At 39.6% G+C, this 11,805-nt stretch overlaps 1 long non-coding RNA gene across 1 annotated transcript in view; it reads left to right on the top strand.

Moving 5' to 3' along the window:
• The first annotated feature begins 6,256 nt into the window (after positions 1-6,256).
• The window catches only part of LOC104271638, a 7,230-nt gene continuing 1,681 nt past the window's right edge, over positions 6,257-11,805 (top strand). The window contains exons 1-2 of the long non-coding RNA XR_717794.1: positions 6,257-6,377; positions 8,940-9,122. This is a non-coding gene — a long non-coding RNA (uncharacterized LOC104271638). The remainder of the gene's footprint in view (positions 6,378-8,939; positions 9,123-11,805) is intronic.

Consider the following 11,805-nt stretch of genomic DNA (forward strand, 5'->3'; position numbering starts at 1 on the left):
CCCTCTTGATGTTGTGGGACATGGACAGGGAATGGAAGAAAACCAAGGTGGAACACTGATGCAGATCTCTTCCAGCACCTCCCTCTGAGAATTTTCAGAGAATAGCTGGAGCCTCCCATGAGCAGGGCTGGTTCAGTTCAGTCTGCAGCAAGTTGAAATGTCAAGATCAGCTGAATAATAATCAGCAGATGAAGTATCAGTGTGGACACCCAATATGCATTTATCGATGGAAGGAGATCAGGTACTGATACCACACTACTGTTTCTCTACTGCAAGTAGAACTTTTACAAAGGTCAAGGAGTCCAGAGGCATTAGGTGTCTCTGAAAGCTGTCCTGCTTTGTGGGAAAAGTTGTTGCTAGATAACCGTCAGCAAAGAGGAAAATTCTTTTTAGAAACAGAAGCAGCAGTTACCCAGCCCTGCAGAGAGTGAACACTAAAAAGTGCCCTTAAAAATGCATCAAATGTTTCCTTGAGCAGCCCTAAGATTAACATATGTACTTTGAATTGTACTGAAGAAATATACTGTCTGAGATTAATCTAAATTATCACCACTTCTTGCCTGTAAATCCTTTAAAGTAACCATTTGTTTCTGTGTTTATATTAATTTGGGGTTCAGTTGTTGTGTTCAAAGTTTTCTTGGCAGTGTAAATGCATGGTTCTTGCCTTTTCTGTGGGTCATCAGACATGTCCAAGTTGCTTGCAAACTTCCAGATGATGCTGGCTTGCAGTTTCCCTGACTTTAGTATGGAGCTGATACTCATTTTGTCAGTTATCAAGCTATCACTCTTTGTTTCCAGCTGTTAAATAAGGTAGGATTCATTTCACCTAACATGTCTACATCTGAAGGTGTATAACTGGGTTCCTACTGTAGTCAGAGCAAGTCTTCTTATGCTAAGGTAGATGCTAACCACGTAAGGTAAATCAATTTTTGATTGCTTTGACTAACTAAAAATGGGATTATAGTATCTAGCTTAGATTCCAGTAGGTATATTGTAACATACCAAGTTAGACAAATCCCAGGTCTTGTGTCTTTCTTACTTGTGTAAGCACATAATGGTAAAATAATTAGATTGGCTGTTAGAGGACGTTGTTGATTTTTATTCTTCTTCTACCATAGCTAGGATTCAAGAGTTGTATTTTTTCCTCTGTAAACTTTCTTGCAGATAGAAGAGACAATTGTTCAGTTCTGGGAAAACACCAGGGGATGTATACAGTGCAAAATAGTAAGCAAACTGATGTAGGATCAAAGAGGGTAATTCAGAGAGACACGTGGATAGTACAAAAATTATATAATAGTGCACAATTATATTTTTTGTTGTTATTGTTTTAGAGTGAAATTATAATATTAAGTGTATTCAGCTTTTGATAAATGAAGTGAAAAAAATACAGTTGTGTTCTAAGCACTTGTTTTTAACCAATTGCCGGACTAGATAATCTGTTCACACTGAGCTTTGATTTGACTGCGGTTCCCATTCAGATGTAGAATCATAGAATGTCTTGAGTTGGAAGGGACCTTAAAGATCATCGAGTTCCAACCCACCTGCCACCATGGGCAGGGACACTTTCTGCTAGACAAGGTTGCTCAAAGTCTCATCCAGCCTGGTCTTGAACACTTTCAGGGATGAGGCATCCACAACTCTGGGCAACCGATTCCAGTGTCTCACCACCCTCATAGGTTGTATGATAGATGAGATAGTATGCTGCATAAATGACTTGTTACAGCTACATTTATACTAGTTCAGGATCTGAGCTGCAATCGACATTCATGGTCGAACAATCGAATTATTTGGACATTTAACCAGAAAGTGCTAGGTGTTGGTATGATGAATGGCATATTGTAGCCTTGTGGTCTTGGCTTGTCTTAAGAATTCCATGCAGCAACATTTAACTTTCTTAAGTACTTGTCAGTGTGGTATAAATTCATGAAATGAGAGGACATGTGTTGTGGGTGTTTATTGTTCTGTTGCATTAAGTATTTCAAGTCCTCACTGTGCCTTGCGATCAGTATCAGACCAAAGCGTGTATAAACCAGATACTGGATAAAGGTGTCAGGTGGCAAAAAAATGAGTTGAGAAGGATTTTTTTATTTTGATATAATAAGCCTCAGCAGTCTCTACATGAACATTGCTTGCAACTTCTTTTTCTTTCTTTCCTTTTTTTTCTTTATTTTAGAGGGAATAATTATTTTTCTGGCATCCATTAGACAGGAGATTTGAATTTCAGAATCTGAAGGAGTGCAAGGGCCATCTCTCTACAGAGGTGACACCTGATAAGCAATGTAATCTAGTGTCGCTGGCTCCTGACATCCACCTCTTGTGACACATATGAAGGTGTCTGGCAAATTGAAGGGTAGTATATAGATTAGAATCATAGAATGCACTGAGTTGGAAGGGACCTTTACAGGTCATCTGGTCCAACCCCTCTGCAGTAAGCAGAAGCATCTTTAACTAGATAAGGTTGCTCAGAACCCCATCAAGCCTGACCTTGAATGCCTCCAAGGATGGAGCTTCCACCACCTCTCTGGGCAACCTGTTCCAGTGTTTTACCACCCTCATAGAAAATAGCTTCTTCCTAATGTCTAATCTAAATCTACCCTTCTCTAGCTTGAAACCATTTCCCCTTGTCCTATCACAACATACCATTGTGAACAGTCCCTCCCCAGCTTTTCTGTATCCACCTTCAGGTACTGGAATGCTGCTATGAGGTCTCCCTGGAGCCTTCTCTTTTTCAGGCTGAACAACTCCAGTTCTCTCAACTTGTCCTTCTAGGAGACGTGCTCCAGCCCTTTGATCATTTTTGTGGCCCTTCTCTGGACCCGCACCAGCAGATCCATGTCCCTCTTGTGTTGAGGGCTCCAGAGCTGGACACATTACTCAAGGTGAGGTCTCACCAGCGCAGAGCAGAGGGGTAGAATCACTTCTGCCACGCTTCTTTTGATGCAGCCCAGGATGTGATTTGCCTTCTGGACTGTGAGTGCACGTTGTTAACTCAGTCCAGCTTTTTGTCCACCAGTACCCTCAAGTCCTTTTCCGTGGGCCTGCATCGTTCCGCAGCCTGTATTGATAATGCAGATAAACTGTCTAGTTAAACGCAAATGGTGTTTGGAGTGGGAAGAGGGGAGTGATGTGGACAAACAAAACAAACGAAGACCTCAGCAGATGTGTTTTGAACCGAACCAATGCAGTCCAGAAGATTGTGGTCACCAGGAGACAAGATGCTGATGGGAACCTAAAGGCTGGATCCATTTTAGTCCAGTATGAATAGGTATCTGCTTTACTAATCAATCATGTAGGCTCCCTTTATGGACAAGGGTGAATGACATGAGACAAGGTGCCTCTTGTTTTATCAACTCCTTATAGAGGAAGTGGATATGCTTTCATCCAAGTGAGATGGAGGTCCATTTAAAAACTGTTTGGGGGGAAGATTTAGAAAAAAGTTGCAAACTTAGGTAGTATGAAACAGTAATAAAAATATTCTGTGTGAAATTCAGGCTCCAATATGCTTGCAATCCAACCTGCAGAAGCAAAACTTACTGCTTATTCTCATTTGACTCTGTAATAGTTTGTAATGCTCAGTGGCCCTGACCATAGAGCCCCTGACAGTTCAATTAGTATGCGTCTTAAGTTTTGGGTGTCGTAAATGTGCTTCATTGAATTGCTTTTGCAACCATCAGATAGTCCAGAGAAGATCTAGTATGTTCTTTATGAGGCTGTCCCTTTCCTTCCCCTTTCCCTCTCCAAACTAGCTGGACACTGAAAATGATGGAGAATGCAGTGATCTGCCAGCATTGAGGCTGAACACGGCATCTCTGGATATCTGTAGTACACAACCTGAGGTTTACTGTATACCGTGTCTATGTTTGATATGACCTGCAAAGTGAAAAATCACATAGGTCTGGATCATAAGAATTCTTACCCAGTTTGTCCTTATGACTGTGACAGCCACATCACTGACTGCAAATACCTCTCTTAAGAGAAAAGAGCCACAAAGAAGACAAAACCCCAACCACATTGGCTTGCTGTCTTGGAACTCCAAAACTATTTTTCCTACCCTGAATACCCTAAATTTAATCACTGTAAATGTCGTGGGCCATTTGGATCTCTCAGATTTACAGGACAACATTCAGTGATTTAAACTCTGTTTCTTGAGCTCGTTTAGGAATAAAGCAAACAAATATAACAAACAGGGGCTTAATCCCCTGTTGCCTAGACTGGTCTGTCACATGAATTCCCTTATTACAGAATGTCAGGGGTTGGAAGGGACCTCGAAAGATCGGCTTGTCCAACCCCCCTGCCAGAGCAGGATCACCTACAGTAGGTCACACGGAACACGTCCAGGCGGAGTTTGAATGTCTCCAAAGAAGGAGACTCCACAACCTCTCTGGGCAGCCTGTGCCAGGGCTCTGTCACCCTCACAGTGAAAAAGTTTTTCTAATGGTTTTGTGGTACGTTCCTATGTTCCAGCTTGTATCCATTGCCCCTTGTCCTGTCATTGGACATAACTGAGAAGAGCCTGGCTCTGTCCTCCTGACACTCACCCTTTACATATTTATAAACATTACTGACGTCACCCCTCAGTCTCCTCTTTTCCAAGCTAGAGAGATCCAGCTCTTTCAGCCTTTCCTTGTAAGGTAGAAGTGCCACTCCCTTAGTTATCTTTGTAGCTCTGTGCTGGACTCTTTCAAGCAGTTCCTGCCCTTCTTGAACTGAGGGGCCCAGAACTGGATACAATATTCCAGATGTGGCCTCACCAGGGCAGAGTAGAGGGGGAGGAGGACCTCTCTCAACCTACTAGCTACTTGCATTCTGATACACCCAGGATGTCATTGGCCTTCTTGGCCACAAGGGCACATTTCTGGTTCATGGTGATCCTGCTGTCCGCCACGATCCCTAGGTCCCTTTCTCCCTATGTTGCTCTCCAACAGGTCAGTCCCCAACCTACACTGGCTCATGGGGTTATTCTTTCCCAGGTACAAGACTCTACACTTGCACTTGTTGAATTTCGTAAGGTTTCTCCCTGCCCAGCCCTCTAGCCTGTCTAGGTCTCTCTGAAGGGCAGCACAGCCTTCTGGTTGTGCTCCCAGTTTTGTGTCATCAGCAGACTTGCTGACAGTGCTCTCTACTCCCTCATCCAGGTCATTGATGAATATACTGAACAGACCTTTAAGATCATCAAGTCTAACCATTTCCCTAGCAATGCCAGGTCCACTACTAAAACGTGTCCCTAAGCACCACACCTACACATCTTTATTGCTCCAGGGACAGAGACTCAACCGCTTCCCTGGGCGTTGTGTTGCAATGGTGCCTAATGGCCCTTTATATCTTTCTGGCTCCCTGTTCTGCCTTTCTAGTGCTCACCTTCAACCAAATGGTGCTGCTCCCAGCATATATCAGGCTTTAGGGTGAGCTGGGTTAGCCAAAATCTGAGCAGTATTTGAGTGAACTGTCACACAGAACACACCAGAAGTATTTTAAAGGGTTTTTATAGAGGTCCAAGGGTATGTTTGTAACTAAGAAGTTTGGATCAAGTTGTAAATTGCAGGGTTTTTTAATGGTGAAGGCTATGATAAATTACCTGGTCGTCTGGACATCCGGACGTATTCCAGAGACAGTCCAATTTATTGCTGAAATATGAGGTTAAATCATTATCAGCTTTCTCAGCTTCACTGCAATGTAATAAAATGTTATTCATCACCCATAACAGAACACTTGAAATCATTTTATTTAATATATTTTTAATAATAGAAGCGGAAGGTAAACAATTTCTCTGCAGGGGCTTGTTCTTAAACATGGTGGTAGTGAGGAAATATGATATTCAATATAACTTATTCAAGTGATTGTATTGAAGCTGTAAATCAAAATACAAAGGATTAGCATGAATAATTCTTTATGGAATAGCACTCTTAAATTACAGAACTAAGTATTACAGCTATCGAATGCATTATTGTTAGGTATGCAGTGACTTTCCTTAAGACAAGATGATGTGCAACTGGTGTGATTTGCATAGGAAAATGCAAACATATGATGGTGTTTCTCACACTCTGGTAGCCAAACAGCACTCACAGGATCATGTTTCTGTAGCACTTTGACAGCTCACCTTGTACTAATATCCACCAACAAATAAGCTGGGAGTCAATGAATTTCAGCTGTGTCCTGTTAATGCACAGGAAGTTAACGAAGCGTGGGAAGCTATCTGAAGCTGCAGGTTTAGATGTACATGGTTTTTCTTGAAGTGTTCGACTTGCTATAAAACCTCTGTGCGGAGGAGTGGACCTTTGCTTAAGGGTATATTTGGAGATTCAAGGTATCAGAGTTCACTGCCTGGCTCTGGCATGGGCTAAACAGGTGAAGCTGGTGTTTGCATTCTTCCATCTTAAGTTCTCAGCTTTGAAGGGGAGGAAATGAATCTTCTTTCCTTCAACTTCTGCCTTTCTCATAGTGTAAGTTGCCTTGGTCAGAGGCTTTTACTGTATAATCTTGTAGTATGAGACATAGCGGGGCCTGGGTTTTGATAGAAAACTACATATTCTGAAGAAAATAATTTGTACATATACGGTCTACAGCATGATTTGGACACATCAGTTCTTATGAAGGCACCAGGTGATGGTACCAGCTAATGGCTCACTGCATTTTTTTTCTCCCCAAAAAATCGCTGGTTATGGATTTAGTATCCACTAAAACTTTAAGCAAATAATTAAGTTCAATTCTAAAAACTAAAGCTCAAATACAGAAATTTTGAAATTACAAAGCATTCATATATACATATAAAGTAATTTAAAAACGAATACAGAATGGTTGTATTTAAGTGCTAAGAAAAAGAAAATTCCAGAAAAAGTGTTCTTGCTCGTTTGTCTTAATTTTCTGGGGAAGAAATGGCATTACCTGGAAGTGGTGAAGCTCCCAAGGTGTGGATAAATACTGGGCATGAGGTGGAAAGGTAATGCCTTAGGAAGAGATTGCAGTCAATGTCATGGGTGAGTTGTGTCCGTGTGAGTTGTGTAGGAATCCAAGGAAGAGTGTTGGACAGAATGACAGAGGAAATTTTGCATCTGGAATGGAAATTTGAAGATTTGTGTATTACAGCTACATGTCTGTGGATCTTGATCCTCTATCTTTACTTTGGCCATCACCTGAATTTGTTTTAAGAGAGATTTCATTGTAGCAGATAAAATTGGGTCATTTTGTTCCCACAGCCCTTGAAATGCAGGTGCTGAGCCAGTACCGGTTGCAGACCCTGGTACGCATCAGACTTCTGCCAGTTTCCTGGTTTTAGGATATTTCACCACTTTGCTACATGAGCAGGTATAGAAGTTGATAATAGTTGTTATATATATTAAAAAAGAAAAAGTAGAGAGGAGAGGAGGGAGATGAAAATCGTGTCTTCTCACTCATCAGTGAGATAATCAACCAAGAGCAGAATGATGGGAAGAATCCTGAGCCCTATGATCTCCAGGTGAGCTTGTATTATCCAGTACAAAATTAGTCTGAGTACACGACTTGCCAGTATGTGTTATCAGATAACTGAAATAGCTGGTCCAACGTGCGTTTTTGTATAGCGGTTCATTTAATTTGCTTCTACTTGATATACATGCCACATGTATAGCGGGTCTATACATGTTGCATGTGTAGTGGGATATACATAGTTATATGAGTAAGCAGATAAGTAAAGAAAGCATGGCTAGTATGCTGGAAGCTATAGATGAAACTGAAATTGAATTCATTTTCATTATCGAAAAAATCAGTTTTGTATCATGGTGCAATTTCTGTCACTGAAGTACTATCACGTAAAATGCTATACATGTGTATATTTGTGCTATTGACATAAAAAAATAAATCCAAGAATGATTACATTGTAGTCTGTTTGTAAAGTATTATATAAAAATTTTTAAGAAATGGGTATATGAAAATGACTCTCCAAACCTGCCTCCTTTACTTCATACTGTGCTCAGGAAGAACGGAAGCAAGCGGTAACTGGCTCACTTAGTCAGTAAGCAAGCAATAAATAAGGGCTTCAGTCTGTCCTCTTTCCTGCCCCTTCTCTTTGCAGTCTTGGCTCTACAATGTAATTTTTTACATATTTTTACTGAGGTTTCGGCTGTTCCTAACAATGATTAAAGGTGGGGTTTCTGTTTTATTGGTTTTTTTTATCGGGAGAAGGGTGGATGTGCTTTGTTTTTACTGCTGTAGCTGCTTCAGTTTAGTCACTCTGAAGGCATGTGTGTAAGCGATTTGTATCCATCATTGACCAGGGCATAGATGTAACCTGGGCAGTGGTAGATAGCAGTTCTATCATTGTAAAAGCTGTTTCCTTTACAGTATGTAAACCTGTTGTTACTGAACATGCATCCATCAGTAAACACGTTTTCCATGACTCTGAATGCTTGGTGGTCAGAAGACTATAATATTGTGAAAAGATCTGTCACTTTTATCTGCATGGATTTATGAAATCTATATAAAAATCAGAATGGTAAGACTAGAATTATAAAACTGACCGTTTCTTATAAAAGTTTGAATTAACATAATGCTACTTTTTAGCATGTTTTGTTTTGTTTGGTTTTTTTTTTCTTGTCTGATTCTTGGTAATGGAGCCAAGTTCTTTTGGATTTTATGTACCTGACTTCCATTCTTCTGCCCCTCAGAAAATCCCAGAGTGACATTATACTTTCATTGAAGTACACAGGAAAGCTGCTACTGACTTCACTCAAGCTTGAAATTAGTTCAAATTATTATTTGACTTTACCTGAATTTGATATTGTGTTGACTACGTGTACCTGTATTAAGTGCAGCATTTCTTGTCCATTATGCTTTAAGTGCATACACACTACATGCAGAAGCATTTCTAGTGTTTGAGACTAGAACATGTGTTTCTCTTTGCAGTTGTAGGAAACCAATTGCTATTAACCATTTGTTGAGTGAACACTGAAATCTCTTTTTTCTAGGAGCCATCATTTGAGATGCTTCCGTTGACTGGGAAAACAATAATATTTGATAACTTTCCTGATCCTTCAGATACCTGGGAAATAATTGAGACTATTGGGAAAGGAACATATGGAAAGGTTTTCAAGGTGTTAAATAAGAAAAATGGCAGCAAAGCAGCAGTCAAAATTTTGGATCCTGTTCACGTAAGCTACTTAAATTACTTGGTTTGTGCTTATTTAATTGTAAGTGAAATTATGTAGTCTTTTTTACCTTTTGATCTTGGTAGATCAATTGCATTAGAAGTGATAGTGAAATAAACTACTTCAGCTTGCTAAGTATCAGGCTAGCTATCAATGCATTTTTCATATCATAGGTGATCTTGGAAGTGGTTGCATATGATAGAAGTCACAAATATACGTAGACTTCATTTGTTTTCTATTGGTTCCCCCTTGTTCATCTCTTTTTTTTCTTTTCAGAAGTAAACGTAATTATTTTTCTTTTCAGTACCAGGAGTCCTAGTTTCTTCTGTTTTTACTGTTATTCCTTTTCCTTTTTTTTATTTTTTTATATACTAGCCAGCAAGAAAGTACTTTTAAGTGCTCTAGATGTACCTTCAGGTATCTATTTTGAGTAGGCGCTTTTAGCTGAGTTACAGGCTGTGAGTGATACTATAAAAATAGCATTTTTATTATTGTTGTTGGTTCTGCATTTTCAGAATGTGCCAGAATACACAGATATCACAGAGGGTTCCATCTTTTCAAATGGAGAATACAAAGGCAGGATCACCTACACACAAAGCACCAGGTGGCTGGGAGCTTGAATTACGATGTTGTAGAGTGTATTTTTGTACTCAATAACTGACATTTGTTTTATGGCCAATTAATGCTCAAAGAGTAAGGAAGAACATAAATTTTTTAAAGGTATATCCTGCTGACTTCAGTGGTGCTGCATGTGGCTTGGGGTTTTTCTCAAGAGCTGTAACGCACAAAACATGGACAAGAAGCTGTTCTTGTTTCAAGTGGCCCCTCTGAGCTCATCTTTTGCACTCCAAGTCCAGGGGTGTGAGGTGTGTGCTTCCGTTGCCCATCCTCAGAGCAGGAAGGGATGCGCACACCATGCTGGGCTGTAGGTCTGGAGCTGCAGAACCACACAGGGCTCTGTCTACCCCTGCATATCACATAGTATCAAGTTACGATCCCAGGCCTTGTAAATCCATGGAAACATAGAGTCTTGAATTATCTTTGCTGTATTTCTTTAGCTCCAGTTTATTTCAGCATGCTTTTAAAGCAACAAAAGGAGGTTCATCTCAGTCATGTACCTCTCCCAAAGTAAACATGATTTGCAGCCAAGCGATAAGGATCTTGATGAATTCAAAAGCATTGGGAGGGCCCTTTTTGACTGAGTTACTTTCTGTAAACAAGGTTCTTGTGCTTACAATGAATCAGCAGGACTTTCTTGCACTTGGTGTTGTCTAAATGCCTGTATGTCAGGAAATGCTTCTACTTTCATCTATTTCATGAGTGTTCAGCAATGATTAAGTGGCAGCTGGGTATGGCAGGGATTACTGAAGGCATAGGGCGGACTTTCAGTGTTGTGTACCCTTTGGAGGTTGTAGGAAAAGGGTAAAAGATGATGATGTGAAGAAAGAAGAGGTAGTAAAGCTGATGCTAGAGAGAAAAGAAATAGATTAAAGAGGAAATAAGGGAGTAGAATGCAAGAAAAGAAGAAATACAACAGATAAAGAGACAACATAAGAAATTGAAGAAGGAAGAAGATATAACTCATGAAAACAGATTGCTCTTTTATTGAAAAAATGGAAGTTAGTAATGCAGTCAACATCACACTCCAAGACTTGAGTCTTTTAACTGAATATAATCTCCTTTTCATTCTAAGAATGCTATTCTTTTGTCCCTCCCATTTACAGAATGTCTGGAGTAGCTGCTGTTTCTCCATGTTATGGTTAAAGTGGCAGTACTATATTAGAAATAGGGTGAAAGCAATAAACTAGTTTTTTTTATTTAAACTGAAAATATTATTAATGGCTGCAGAGGGAGCTATTGTAATGAAGAAAGAGACTTTCTGTAATTTCTTCTTTAAATTTTACCGTTGTTTCTTTGAAGATAATTTTAGAATTGTGCCACCTGAGAGGTGGACTGAAAAAACAAACTGAAGAAAAGTGGTTTTATGTCCTTTGGTTTAACTGATATTTCAAAATTAAACTGGAAAACTACAGTATCATAGGTGATGTGGGAGTGAAATAAGCATTTTGTGTTTAATCCTTTAGAGCTCTCAGATTGTTTGTATTGAATAACAGATCAGCTTTTTCAAACTGAAACAGGAAAGTAAAGGTGTTGAAATGAGAATATATGAAGATGGAACTGAGAATGCTCTTAGTATTGTCCTCAGGGCTATAAGTAAATTCCAGTGTACTTTAGGGCTCTTAGCCAAATAATCCTACATGTAAGTTCACATGAAAACATTCCCTTTACCATTTCTGAAAGACCTCTTATGCAGGAAAATATGTTCAATTCCACCTTTCATTTACCTTCCTTCATAAAATGCAGATGAAGATTTTTCTTTCTAGCATGCACAGAATTAATATTGTATTCATTTTGTTCTCTCTCTTGTAATTTCTTCTTATACTAGTAAAAATCTTATACAATCTGAGTATCCCTCAGGAGACAGAAACCACTATTAAATCACAGTAGGACTGTGGGCTAATTCTCTTCCAATTTCCCCAAGGCATCCAGGGCTATTCTATGTTTTGGGCATAGTTTTACTTTCAACTCTCTTTTTTTCATGGATTTTTTTTTTTTACTTTATGATCTACCCTCTCTTTTTTGCCAGATGCATTTTCTCTCTTAATCCCTTCTTATCTTCCACTCT

The sequence above is a fragment of the Apaloderma vittatum genome, unplaced genomic scaffold (genome assembly GCF_000703405.1).
Source record: "Apaloderma vittatum isolate BGI_N311 unplaced genomic scaffold, ASM70340v1 scaffold13730, whole genome shotgun sequence".
NCBI classification, from domain to species: domain Eukaryota; kingdom Metazoa; phylum Chordata; class Aves; order Trogoniformes; family Trogonidae; genus Apaloderma; species Apaloderma vittatum.